The 13,339-nt window shown below is 50.0% G+C and overlaps 1 protein-coding gene across 1 annotated transcript in view; it reads left to right on the forward strand.

Moving 5' to 3' along the window:
- Positions 1-1,106: 1,106 nt before the first annotated feature.
- ZBTB3 (zinc finger and BTB domain containing 3) overlaps positions 1,107-13,339 on the forward strand; it is a 223,094-nt gene continuing 210,861 nt past the window's right edge. Inside the window, exon 1 of the mRNA XM_053369936.1 lies at positions 1,107-1,131. The gene's annotated coding sequence lies outside the window, so the exon portion shown is untranslated. The remainder of the gene's footprint in view (positions 1,132-13,339) is intronic.

Consider the following 13,339-nt stretch of genomic DNA (forward strand, 5'->3'; position numbering starts at 1 on the left):
CCTCCCCTCCCCCCCCCCCCGAGTTTCTCACCTCTCTCATCTTGCAAATCAAATTAAGAGTTTGAAAGACTCCCATCCTAGTGGGCTGTGACTGAACTACAGTGGTACCTTGGGTTAAGTACTTAATTCGTTCCGGAGGTCCGTACTTAACCTGAAACTGTTCTTAACCTGAAGCACCACTTTAGCTAATGGGGCCTCCTGCTGCTGCCGCGCCGCCAGAGCACAATTTCTGTTCTCATCCTGAAGCAAAGTTCTTAACCTGAAGCACTATTTCTGGGTTAGCGGAGTCTGTAACCTGAAGCGTATGTAACCTGAAGCGTATGTAACCCGAGGTACCACTGTAGTTTTTTTCGACTCCTCTTTCCCTTCAGTTTATCCTAACATTATCTTGATGGTCTCCATTCAAGGGCTGAATAGACTGTACTCAGGTAACTAAATTTGCATGTGCTGACCTTTCTGCAAGGTGTGAGGAACTCAAGATATCCCCGAATGCCTTTCGGGAGACAAGAGGCTGGGATCAGACTGGTACCAGCGTCACCAAAGGTCAAGATGAAGTATCTCTTGTTATATTAGGTTATGTCAACCTTTCAAACTTACGCCATAAACCAGGGTTTCCCAAACGTGCGCCTCCAGCTGTTTTTGGACTACAGTTCCCATCTTCCCTTGACCACTGGTCCTGCTAGCTAGGGATGATGGCAGCTGTAGTCCCAAAACAGCTGGAGACCCACGTTTGGGAAACCCTGACATAAACCAGTTCAGATTGACAAACGTCTGTTCACAACTGCATGGATCTGATTGGATGACTTGGAGTTGAACGTGTGACCAGCCTTGGATTTTGGGTGGAGAGGTCTGCTTGTGGCTTTTCATTTCTTTTGGAGAGGTAGAAGATTCCTGTATTGAGCAGGGGGTAGGGGGTTGGAATGGATGACCTTTAACATAACACCGGTTCTGAGAGATCTGCATTGGCTCCCAGTACGTTTCCGAGCACGATTCAAAGTGTTGGTGTTGACCTTTAAAGCCCTAAACGGCCTCGGTCCTGTATACCTGAAGGAACGTCTCCTCCCCCATCGTTCAGCCCGGACACTGAGATCCAGCGCCGAGGGCCTTCTGGCGGTTCCCTCATTGCGAGAAGTGAGGTTACAGGGAACCAGACAGAGGGCCTTCTCGGTAGTGGCGCCCGCCCTGTGGAACGCCCTCCCATCAGATGTCAAAGAGATAAATAATTACCTGACATTCAGAAGACATCTTAAGGCAGCCCTGTTCAGGGAAGTTTTTAATATGTAACGCTGTACTGTTTTTAACACTGATTGGGAGCCGCCCAGAGTGGCTGGGGAAACTCAGCCAGATGGGCGGGGTATAAATAATAAATTATTATTATTATTATTATTATTATAAGGTCCCTTCCAATTCTGTGATTCTGGAGCAATGGGGAAACTGTGGCTCTTCAGATCCTGTTGAACACCCAACTCCCACCAGCCAATATTCAGGGTGATGGGAGTTGTAGTTCAATAATGTGCTTTGACTCCAGTTCCCAACCACCACAGCCAACAAGGCCAGTGGACGGGGATAATGGGAGGTATAGTCTGGCAACATCTGGAAGGTCACAACTTCCCCATCCATGCTATAGTGTGTTGTCAGGAGATATGCTCCTATCTCCCTTTATTTATCTGAGGTGGTCCCTATTTCCTAGGTAAAGGTAAAGGGACCCCTGACCATTAGGTCCAGTCGTGACCAACTCTGGGGTTGCGGCGCTCATCTCGCTTTATTGGCTGAGGGAGCCGGTGTACAGCTTCCGGGTCATGTGGCCAGCATGACTAAGCCGCTTCTGGCAAACCAGAGCAGCGCACGGAAACGCCGTTTACCTTCCCGCCGGAGTGATACCTATTTATCTACTTGCACTTTGACGTGCTTTCAAACTGCTAGGTTGGCAGGAGCAGGGACCGAGCAACGGGAACTCACCCCGTTGCGGGGATTCAAACTGCCGACCTTCTGATCGGCAAGTCCTAGGCTCTGTGGTTTAACCCACAGTCCCTGGTAAATCATTTCCCCTTGTGTGTGTTTTTTTTTGGGGGGGTGCATCTCGTTCATATTTTCAGATGGGCATATATTGCTCTCATTGCCATCCTTCAAGGTTCCGCTGTACCCCCAACCCTGGGTTTCCTGAAGTAAAATAATGCCTCTTGGCACCTCAATCCATGCGCATGAGCCAGGCAATGCACAACCCGCTGTTTTACACCTTGCGCTGGCTCAAAGTGTGCTTTGAAGTGTCCGGCTTATGGTGGCGCCTTCTCAGGAATCAGGAGCAGAACACGTGTCTGAATGTGTGCAGTGTATATTTTTATTCATTACAAACCAGACCTCACAATTTATGGGATTTATGGCATTGCAATCTGGCATCTGAGCTGGCTTAAGCAACAGCACTAATAGATGCACATCGGGCAAAAACACAGAAGGTGAAGCCTTTGCCTTTATAAAGGCAATATTTACATTTTTTGCTCCACCCACTTTTGCTTCTGGCCCCGCCCAGCACTAGCATGCGGCCCCTAGAAAGTTGCCCAGAGTTGAATGTGGGCCTCAGGCTGAAATAGGCTCCTTAAGGCTGATCCTTAGGCCTCAAAATCTGTTCTCATCCCCAGGGTGGATTTCCTTTCCCCACGGACAGCTCTCATTTCTCCATGCGCCAGGCACATTTTCCCAGCCAGCACCTGCCTCCTCAGGGTTGCCACTTTTTCTCCCTGGGCCTGCTCCTCTGCCTTTAGTCAACTGCCTGACACGCAGACACTTGCCAGATACAGTGGTACCTCGGCTAAGTGCTTACCGTATTTTTTGCTCTATAAGACTCACTTTTTCCCTCCTAAAAAGTAAGGGGAAATGTGTGTGCGTCTTATGGAGCAAATGCAGGCTGTGCAGCTATTCCAGAAGCCAGAACAGCAAGAGGGATTGCTGCTTTCACTGCGCAGTGATCCCTCTTGCTATTCTGGCTTCTGAGATTCAGAATATTTTTTTCCTTGTTTTCCTCCTCCAAAAACTAGGTGCGTCTTGTGGTCTGGTGTGTCTTATAGAGTGAAAAATACGGTAATTCGTTCCGGAGGTCCGTACTTAACCTGAAACTATTCTTAACCTGAAGCACCACTTTAGCTAATGGGGCCTCCTGCTGCCGCCGCGCCGCCGGAGCCCGATTTCTGTTCTTATCCTGAAGCAAAGTTCTTAACCTGAAGCACTATTTCTAGGTTAGCGGAGTGTGTAACCTGAAGCGTATGTAACCCGAGGTACCACTGTAATGTCCCTACCCCACCCCACTGCCAATTTTAACCTTCCTCTCCAGGCCACTGCAAAGGTTCACCCACAAAATTCCGGCTAAAGGCTAATTCAAGAGGTGGCAATCCTGAGAGGAGCAGGGCAGAACGAAAAATGAACCAGATCCCATCCTTTCATTCCCCAGCGTCTGATTAATCCCCCAATCCCCCGGCAATGAAGACCAATTTCCTGCTAATGAAACTTTGAAGAGCTTGATTAATCTGCACTGAGGCAAGCCGGGCCGATCCATTCTTCCCACCGCCGTCTCTCCACTGCACACCCTCCCCACCCACCCCCATCTCGCCGGTGGTGGTTGAGGCGGAGAGGATAATTATATTTGAACAGGATGTCTTCATTTTCCCATGACAGCTCCATCACATCCTAGCTTCCCACCCACCCTGCCCTCTCCTCCCTCCACAGCCACACAGGCCCCTGGGATGCGGTTGGCACAGGAGCAAAGTCAGATAGAGAGAGATGGCAAAATCAGAAGGGGTTCTGTAAATTCACTGAGCAACACACACACACACACACACACACACACACACACACACACACTTATTCTCCACAGCCCAAACTCAGTGGCATAGCACATGTTTGCATTTAATAATAATAATAATAATAATAATAATAATAATAATTTATACCCTGCCCATCTGGCTGGGTTATCCCCAGCCACTCTGGGCGGCTCCCAACAGAATATTAAAAACACGATAAAATATCAAACATTAAAAACTTCCCTAGACAGGGCTGCCTTCAGTTGTCTTCTAAAAGTTGTGTACAGTAGTACCTCGGGTCAAGTACTTAATTCGTTCTGGAGGTCCGTTCTTAACCTGAAACTGTTCTTAACCTGAAGCACCACTTTAGCTAATGGGGCCTCCTGCTGCTGCTGTGCTGCCAGAGCACAATTTCTGTTCTCATCCTGAAGCAAAGTTATTAACCCAAGGTACTATTTCTGGGTTAGTGGAGTCTGTAACCTGAAGCGTATGTAACCTGAAGCGTATGTAACCAGAGGTACCACTGTAGTTGTTTATTTCCTTGACATCTGATAGGAGAGCGTTCCACGGGGGGGGGGTGCCACTACTGAGAAGGCCCTCTGCCTGGTTCCCTGCAACCTCACTTCTCGCAGTGAGGGAACCGCCAGAAGGCCCTCGGAGCTGGACCTCAGCGTCTGGGGCTGAACGATGGGAGGCAGGGCTGGCTCATTTCCTGGCATCTCCAGGAAGTCCCATGCCCTCAACCCTGGAGTCAGTGGTGCCTTCAGCCCACCCTCCTTCCTGGACCACTCCCAGAGGGCTGCAGGCCAGAGATGGGCGGGGCCAGGGGAAAAGGTGGGCGGAGCAACGAGTGCAATGTTTACCTTTGCGTGGGGTGTTAATTTCTCGACCTGCACACCCTCTCCATCCTCCGCATAGAGCATGAGGGCCAAACAAAGAGGGCCAGAGGGCCACACACCCGTGTGGGACACGCCCCTTTGCCTGTTCCTGCGATCATTATACCTGCTAAAGGCACAGAAGTCTCCCCTCAGCCTCACAGCCAGTAATCTTATGGAAACTACACATTATTTGGCGAGGTGACGCACTTACCCTGTCGCACTGAAGCCTGAGCAAAGCTTCGTCCCAGATCCCTTACTGCTCCTGTCGGTGGGGTGGGGGTGCTGCCCGCCTGCCCCCTCCCTTAATGCTTGTGGGCCTTGTCCGCTCCAGGAAGGCCAAATCTCTGCTGGGGTCTCAGCCTGGTGGTGGTGGCGGTCAGCCTACGGAGCCGTCCACCCCATGCCTCCGGGGATCACAGGCGCGGCCAGCGTCCCTCCGCAGTTCTGCTCCAGGGCCCACTTGCCAGGAAATGCCTCCCATAACAAGCTGGGAATGAGACCGGACTGGTTCAGGTCCGGCAAGACACAGGCGGAAACTGGACAGTTGACATCTGACTCTTGCTTAGGATGGGGCCAGAGTGGGGGGAGGAAGATGAATGGGAGGTTGCCTGCTCTTGATGGGGTTAGACTCTCACTGAAGGAGCAGGTACTTCTGGATCCTTTGCTGTCACTTGAGGTGGCCAAGCTGTGCCCCTATCTAGACAGGGCTAGCCCAACTACAGTGGTACCTTGGGTTACAAACGCTTCAGGTCACAGACACCGCTAACCTGGAAGTAGTACCTCGGGTTAAGAACTTTACCTCAGGATGAGAACAGAAATCGTGCTCCGGCAGCTGGAGGCCCCATTAGCTAAAGTGGTACCTCAGGTTAAGAACAGTTTCAGCTTAAGAACGGACCTCCGGAATGAATTAAGTTCTTAACCCGAGGTACCACTGTAGTGCTGCCTAGCCTCTGATAACCTCTAGGTTAGATTACGGTAACATTTTATACTAGGGCTGCCTCTGAAGATGATTCAGAAGCTTCAGCTGGTGCAAACCAGGTTGCTCACAGGGGCAAGATGCTTTGAGTATGGTATATTATACTGATCCTGGCCCGACTGTGTTGGCTGCTGATTAGCATCCGAGCCCGATTCAATGTGCTGTTTTTGACCCATAAAGCCTTAAATGACTCAGGACTACAATATCTCAAGGACCGCCTCTCCCCAAATGAGCTGGCCAAGCTCCTACGATCTTCCTCTGAGGCCCTTCCTCATGTGCCTCCTCCACGTGAGGTCTGGAGGGTGGCAACATGAGAACGGGCCTTTTCTGTGGTGGCTCCCCATTTGTGGAATTGCTCTCCTCAGGGAGGTTCGACTGAAACCTTCATTATACGTCTTTATAGTGGTGTGCAGTGAAATTTTCACAGGGGAACAGTTAGGGCTAGAGGCACCAGTTTGTGAGGGCGATTGCGGGGCGTGGGGACATCGTGACGTCACTCGTGTGAGCATCATGCCTCCCTAAACCAGGCAGAAGCTTCCCTAGCTTTGGGGAGGAGGTGCTAGACTTTAATACTTTAATACTCTAATTTACTGGGAACATTTAGGGGACTAACCTAGCCCCCTAGTCCACTGACCGCACGCCATTGCGCCAGCTCCTCTTTGGCTGATTAATTTTCCATGGCCTTTTAATGTGTTGGGTGTGTGTTATTGTGAATATATGGAGACTTGAAATTAAGATTGGAAAAATTAGAAACTGAGGCACATTACCAGCTTAGAATGCAGCTGGGTCACCCTGTTTCTCAGTTTGGATTGCAGCTTGTTTGGTGAGAAACACATCAAAATGAATTATTTCCTCAGAAATGACCAGCTAGATATGGATTGCGGCTAGTGTCATGAATGTGTCTGCACCTGAGAGAAACCAAAATTGATGGATTTGTTCCTGCATCCCTGAGGGGACGTTTCCCTCCTCAGGCTGAGGCTGTTTTGCTCAGATTTTTATCCCCTGGGGCTTCAATCCATTCTCTTCTTCCTTCCAACTGAGGGGAGAGAAAAAGAGAGATCTCTCCCTGTAAATCTCTGCCTCCCTTGTCACCTTGGAGGCACCGTTCTCCTTTTCCAGGTTTTCTACCTCTGCAGCAAGTGTGTTTGCTTTGCTGATAAGGCGGTGCATCCTGGATTCGGATATGGTGTTAAGTTTGGTACCACACTGGAAATACTTCAGCAGGTAAAAAGAGGAGAGGGAGGGGGGAAATTTGGATACATAATACTAGAACTTGGGGCTTGCCAATAAAACTGAATGTTTGAAGATTCAGGACAGACAAAAGAACTTTATTTACGCAACGCCTAGTTAAACTGCAGAATTTGCTCCCACAAGGGGTAGAGACGGCCACCGACTTGGGCCACATCCACACCATATATTTAAAACACATCTAGTCCACTTTAACAGTCATGGCTCCCCCAATGAATTATGGGAAGTGTAGTTTGTCCCTCAGAGAGCTACACTGTACGGTGTGGATGTCAACACAGGTAAAGGTAAAGGGACCCTTGACCATTAGGTCCAGTCCTGACTGACTCTGGGGTTGCAACGCTCATCTCGCTTTATTGGCCAATGGAGCCGGCGTACAGCTTCCGGGTCATGTGGCCAGCATGACTAAGCCGCTTCTGGCAAAACAGAGCAGCGCACGGAAATGCCGTTTACCTTCCCACCGGAGTGCTACCTATTGATCTACTTGCACTTTGACGTGCTTTCAAACTGCTAGGTGGGCAGGAGCAGGGACCGAGCAACGGGAGCTCACCCTGTCGCGGGGATTCGAACCACCAACCTTCTGATCGGCAAGTCCTAGGCTCTGTGGTTTAACCCACAGCGCCACCCACGTCCCTGGATGTGACCATAGATGTCTTTAAAAGAGGATTGGAGGAATTAACAGAGGACAAGACTGTCCACAGCTACCAGCCACGAGGGCTACATTCTTCCTCATCTGCCTCTAAATCGCAAATGGGGAGAGTTGCGAGGCCCAACAAGGCTTGCCACCAACGTAGGGAGACTGACGAGACCCAGCACCTCAAGACTGAGGGAGGGGTTCAGCCCCAACTTATTTTGGGGGTGGGGAGGCTGAGGTGTCCTCAGCCCCATAGAGTTGGCCCTTACATCAGGTTTGCGTGAACGCACCAAGGTTACGAAATTCTCTCTTGGTTCATGTATCACCCATATAACTCTCCCTGACCCCCAAAATCTCAGAGTCTGCCAAGTCAGACCATTAGTCCATCTAGCTCAGAATAGCCAACACTGGCTGGCAGCAGCTCTTCAGGGATTCATGTCTCTCTCAGCTCTGCCAGGAGATGCTGTGAATTGAGGGCCTTCTCAGTAGTGGCGCCTGCCCTGTGGAACGCCCTCCCATCAGATGTCAAGGCAATAAGCAACTCTCTAACTTTTAAAAGACATCTGAAGGCAGCCCTGTTTAGGGAAGTTTTAAATGTTTAATGCTGAATTGTGTTTTTAATATTCAGTTGGGAGCCGCCCAGAGTGGCTTGGGGAAACCCAGCAAGAAGGGCGGGCTATAAATAAAAAATTGTTGTTATTAATAACGTGGGGGCCTTTTTTGCTCTACCACTAAGCTATGCCCCAAATATTGGTGGTTTGGGAGAGAGAGAGAGAGAGAGAGAGAGAGAGAGAGAGAGAGAGAGAGAGAGAGGTGCAGCCTACAGCCAACAGGGGGCAGTATTCCCACATTGTTGTTCATTCATCCTAACCACAGCTGCCTCACTACATCAGCTGCCTCACTACATCATCTAAGGTTGCTGGCTTTGTAGCTCTGTAAGGGATAAACTACAATTCCCAGGATTCTCTGGGGGAAGCGACACACTTTAAATGTATGGTGTGGTCATTGTGGCCAAAGAGCAATTCCAGATGGCGTTGGTGGTAATCCTGCTCAGCATTTCCCCACACCATCTGGGTGCCTAACCTACACACTTTCAGGGCTTTATCTTAAGGACTAGAAACTTGTTTCCTTTTAAAGACGACTCTCAAGATGCTGGCTCTTACTTCCTTGTTCAATGCTGCATGAGACTGCAACGTTGCAGAACATGCACATACGGATCTGTGGATCTCTTGACAAATAGGTGAGCAAGAGGCGGATTAAAAAAGGTAAAGGGACCCTGACCATTAGGTCCAGTCGTGACTGACTCTGGGGTTGCGGCGCTCATCTCGCTTTACTGGCCGAGGGAGCCAGCGTACAGCTTCTGGGTCATGTAGCCAGCATGACTAAGTTGCCTCTGGCGAACCAGAGCAGCACATGGAAATGCCATTTACCTTCCCGCTGGAGTGGTACCTATTTATCTACTTGCACTTTGACATCCTCCCCAATTTCTCATAGACTGCCTAATGCAGGACTGAGGGACCATTTATTAGCCCCAGGTCTGCATTCCCATCTAGGTAAGTGAAAAAGGCACGATCAGAGTTTGAGGACACATTTCAAACAGGCCAAAGCGCCTGAGTAAGGTACTGTAGCAGGGCTGGTAAACGGCGTGGTCTGGGGAGAGTCCTGGGGGCCAGGTAGGGAGCCTTGGAGGGCCACATTCAGGCCCTCAGACCTGAGGTTCCCCAGTAGAGGTGGATTCAGAGGAGCGCAACTGGTTCACCCGCACTGGGTGCTGAGCTGAGAGGGGACAAGGGGACAAGGCAAGAATGACGAACAATGGAATACAAGAGGCGAGGAGTGCCAAATTTTGGCATTGCACAGGGTGCTACTGAAATTTTAAAGCCCAAGGGTTGCCGCCGTCCCCAACCCTGACCTAACAGTTGCTGGAACCTCTGCAAAGAATCCTGCAATAGGGCCTGGTCACTTGAGAAAATCTGCAGCTTCTGGAGAAAGGGTGATAAACTGAGCATTGCCTCCGCACAGATGACTTATGCTTCAACTGGGTGTGAACTTTTGCTTTGCAAGTTTAAAAGGCTCTGATGGGCCACAGGGATTCTAGTATGTGTGTGTGCGCGCACACACACACACACACAAATACTCACACACAAACACCATCTAGTCCAGCATTCTCACACTGGCCCACCAGATACGACCGGGAAGCCTGAACGCATAGCAACACTGCCCATTTGCAATTCCCAGAAACAGGTATTCAGACCAGAGACATAGGGCTTCCGACACGGGAGGTAGCTGTGTTCTCCTCCGTGAATTTGTCCAACCCTCTTTTCAAGCCATCCAGGCTGGTGGCCATCGCTAACTCTTATGGTCTTATGCAGCGGCGCCAGGTATATGGGGCACAAGGGGCCTCAGCCCCCTCAATATTTTGATTCCACTGTTTTAACTACACACTGTGTGAAGAAGAATTTTGTTTTGAGTGTCCTGAACCTTCCTGTGTTTTGCTTCATTGCATGTCTACGTGTTCTTGTGTTAAGAGACAGGGAGAAAAATGGTTCTCTCTCCACTTTCCCTATCTATATCTATCTATCTATCTATCTATCTATCTATCTATCTATCTATCTATCTGTCTATCATCTTCCTGCCTCCAACCATGCCATCCCACATAGATGCTTGAGCTTAGATTTCTGCATTGCAAGGGGTTGGACTAGATAACCCTTGGTTCCCTCCCAACTATACAATTCTATGATTCCCATTGAGGCATCTGCCTGGCAAGTATGAGAACAGGATTCTTTGGCCTGATCCAGCAGCCAGGCTCTTCTTTTGCTTTTACAGTCATACCTCGGGTTACGAATGCTGCAGGTTGCGTTTTATTGGGTACCGGAATGGGTTACTTCCAGGTTTCGGAGCTTGCGCATGCGCAGAAGCACAAAATGACACCATGCGCATGCACAGAAGCGCCGAATCGCATCACGTGCGTGCACAGACACGGTGCTTTGGGTTGCGAACGTGTCTCCCGCACGGATCTCATTCGCAACCCGAGGTATGACTGTATGTGTCTTTCCCCCTTCCATACTGAAAAAGCCCAAATGCTGAAACCTTTCCCCACTAGAGAATTGCTCCATTAGGGAGCATTGCTTTCGACATTAGGGAATTGCTCCATCCTTTTCCAGCTCTGCGATAGGTACCCTTTTTGGGACGAGGCGACCAGAACGGCATGTGGTTTTCCAAGTGTGGTCTCGCCATAAATTTGAGAGCCAGCCCCCCCCCTCTCTCTGTCTCTGAGCGTATGAGCAGGGCCTGCCTATATGGGGGTGTGAGTGCATCGCTGCGAGCTCACCAGTGGGAGTATAATTGAAGCTGCTGATGCATGCCAGCTGGGTAGGCTGCAATCGGAGAAGGACGTGTAGATCCGCACTGCTCTGTCCCCATCAGATCTGAAGCATGCGCCCCGAGTGAGAAAGAGGGAGCCTTTCCAGAGTAGCAGAAGAAGGAAGCCCAAGACAGCCCCGTGTTTGCTTCCTGATGCTTGGAAAGGGACCCAAAACCTGGGCAAGATCATGATTTCAGTCCACCTTCGCCAACCCGACGCCCTTCAGGCATTTTCAACTACGGTTAGCAGGGGCTGATGGGAATTATAGTTACAGATGGGGAAGGCATTCGATGCAGCTTGCATTTAAACACAGACCTGTCTGACACTTTCTGAAGGAAGTTGCAAACCAAAACGTGGCCGTTCTTCGAAATCTGCACTTTTCCGCATGTCAGGAGGTTAAACAAGCTCCAGTGCCAGTGAAGTTAACTGGGGAAAGCCAGCCAGATAGGTGGGGTATAAGGGTGGCGCTGTGGGTTAAACCACATAGCCTAGGACTTGCTGATCAGAAGGTTGGCGGTTCAAATCCCTGTGACGGGGTGAGCTCCCGTTGCTCGGTCCCTGCTCCTGCCAACCTAGCAGTTCGAAAGCACATCAAAGTGCAAGTAGATAAATAGGTACTGCTCCAGCGGGAAGGTAAACGGCATTTCCGTGCACTGCTCTGGTTCGCCAGAAGCGGCTTAGTCATGCTGACCACATGACCCGGAAGCTGTACGCCAGCTCCCTCGGCCAATAAAGCGAGATGAGTGCCGCAACCCCAGAGTCGGTCACAACTGGACCTAACGGTCAGGGGTCCCTTTACCTTATTCTTTACTGTTTATTCAAAGAAACCCAAACAGCACAGGCCTAGGGATTCCGGGAACTCCTTCCAGTAGGTCTTGACCCAATGAGGCAATGGCAAGGACTGAAGTTGCCTAAGTCCTCTCCAGGGTTTTCCCCATGCAATCAGAGACTGCGTCTGCACGCAACCAATCTGATCCTTTCATTTCTCTGCATGTTCTGGAAACCATCAGGAAGGGGAGACTCCCTGGCTGCTTCGGCAGCCTGCCTCATCTCTGTCTCCTGGCCCACGCTCCTCTCCAGCCTCCGCTTCAGCCTCTGATTCTGGACTGCCTTCTGCCCCAGCTGCTTCCTGCTTACTAAACCCTGTTGCCTCTTCAGCTTCCAATGCCTGCCCTCCTCCCAGTCTGCTCCCTCTTCTCCCTCCAACCACTCATTGTCACCCCACCACCAGTCCCCTGGCTCTGAGCCTTCTTCCCCCAGGGGTTCCCTCCCACCGCACCTCTGCATTCATCCAGTCCGTGACACTGCACTTTGCACTGCAAATTGCTCAGCCCAGCAGCTTGTGCACACAAAAAAGGGGCATATATTAGGCTGAAGTGCGTATTAAAATGCATACTTGTTAGAAAACATAATGTACTAAAATGCATTGCATTGGCGGAAGTCACTTTGCAAAATAAAAAAAAAGAGGAGGGGGAAAAGAGGAGAGATTCGTACAGCACTGCTGGCAAATTTTCAGTGGGACTTGGTGTTAAGTTGTGGGCGAACATATCAGACGACACAGCGATTCTTCCAAAGCAGCTCTTTATTTGTAAGCTGGAACAGAACTGAACTGAGGAGCTCAGCCAGCCTGCTTATATAGAGCTCCACTAGAATGCAACAGTAACCATTTTCTGTAACTAGCCAATCACTGAACGTCACTTTGATCCTTCATTTGCATACAAACTATCCAACCACTGAACGTCACTTTCGATCCTTCATTTGCATACAAACTATCCAATCACTGAACGTCACTTTCGATCCTTCATTTGCATAACTATCTACAGTATCCCCCTGCTGGCCCAGGGTGAGAACTTCAGTAAATAACACTTGGTTTTTTTAAAGCCAAATCAATGAATCACAAGCTGATGCGAAAATGTGTAGAGCTGAACTTGAGAGTGAGAAAACAAGAAACCGAGAGACCACGAAATTTGCCCATCCCAAGTTGCAGTCCGAAACATCTGAAGGGCACTAGGTTGGCGAAGGCTGATTTAAGGCTGATCTGCTGGGTCCATTTAGTCTCCAAGTGGCCCTGCCACAGGTGCTTCCGAGAAGCCCAAGAACCGAGGGGGGAGGGTAGGAAAAAATCCCTCCCTCCTCTGTTGTCCAGCAACAGAATTCGGAAGCAGGCTGCCTCATCATCACACAAATTCACGAATTTGAGTTCTGCACTAACAGGGTCTTGAACATCTACCACTCACAGTTCCATATGCGCAGCCACTCGCAGGGCTGACTTCCCAGAGTTCCCAGGGAAGGGTGATCCGTTGTTAAACCACTCTGGGGATTGTAGCTCTGGTGGACGGGGTCTGCAACCAGTTCCCTTAACATACAGCACTTCCCGAGATCTTTTGGGGGAAGTCATGACTGTTTAGAAGTGGTGTGATAATGCTGTAACATAGCTGTCAAGCATCCCTT

The sequence above is a fragment of the Podarcis raffonei genome, chromosome 16 (assembly GCF_027172205.1).
Source record: "Podarcis raffonei isolate rPodRaf1 chromosome 16, rPodRaf1.pri, whole genome shotgun sequence".
Taxonomy (NCBI): Eukaryota; Metazoa; Chordata; class Lepidosauria; order Squamata; family Lacertidae; genus Podarcis; species Podarcis raffonei.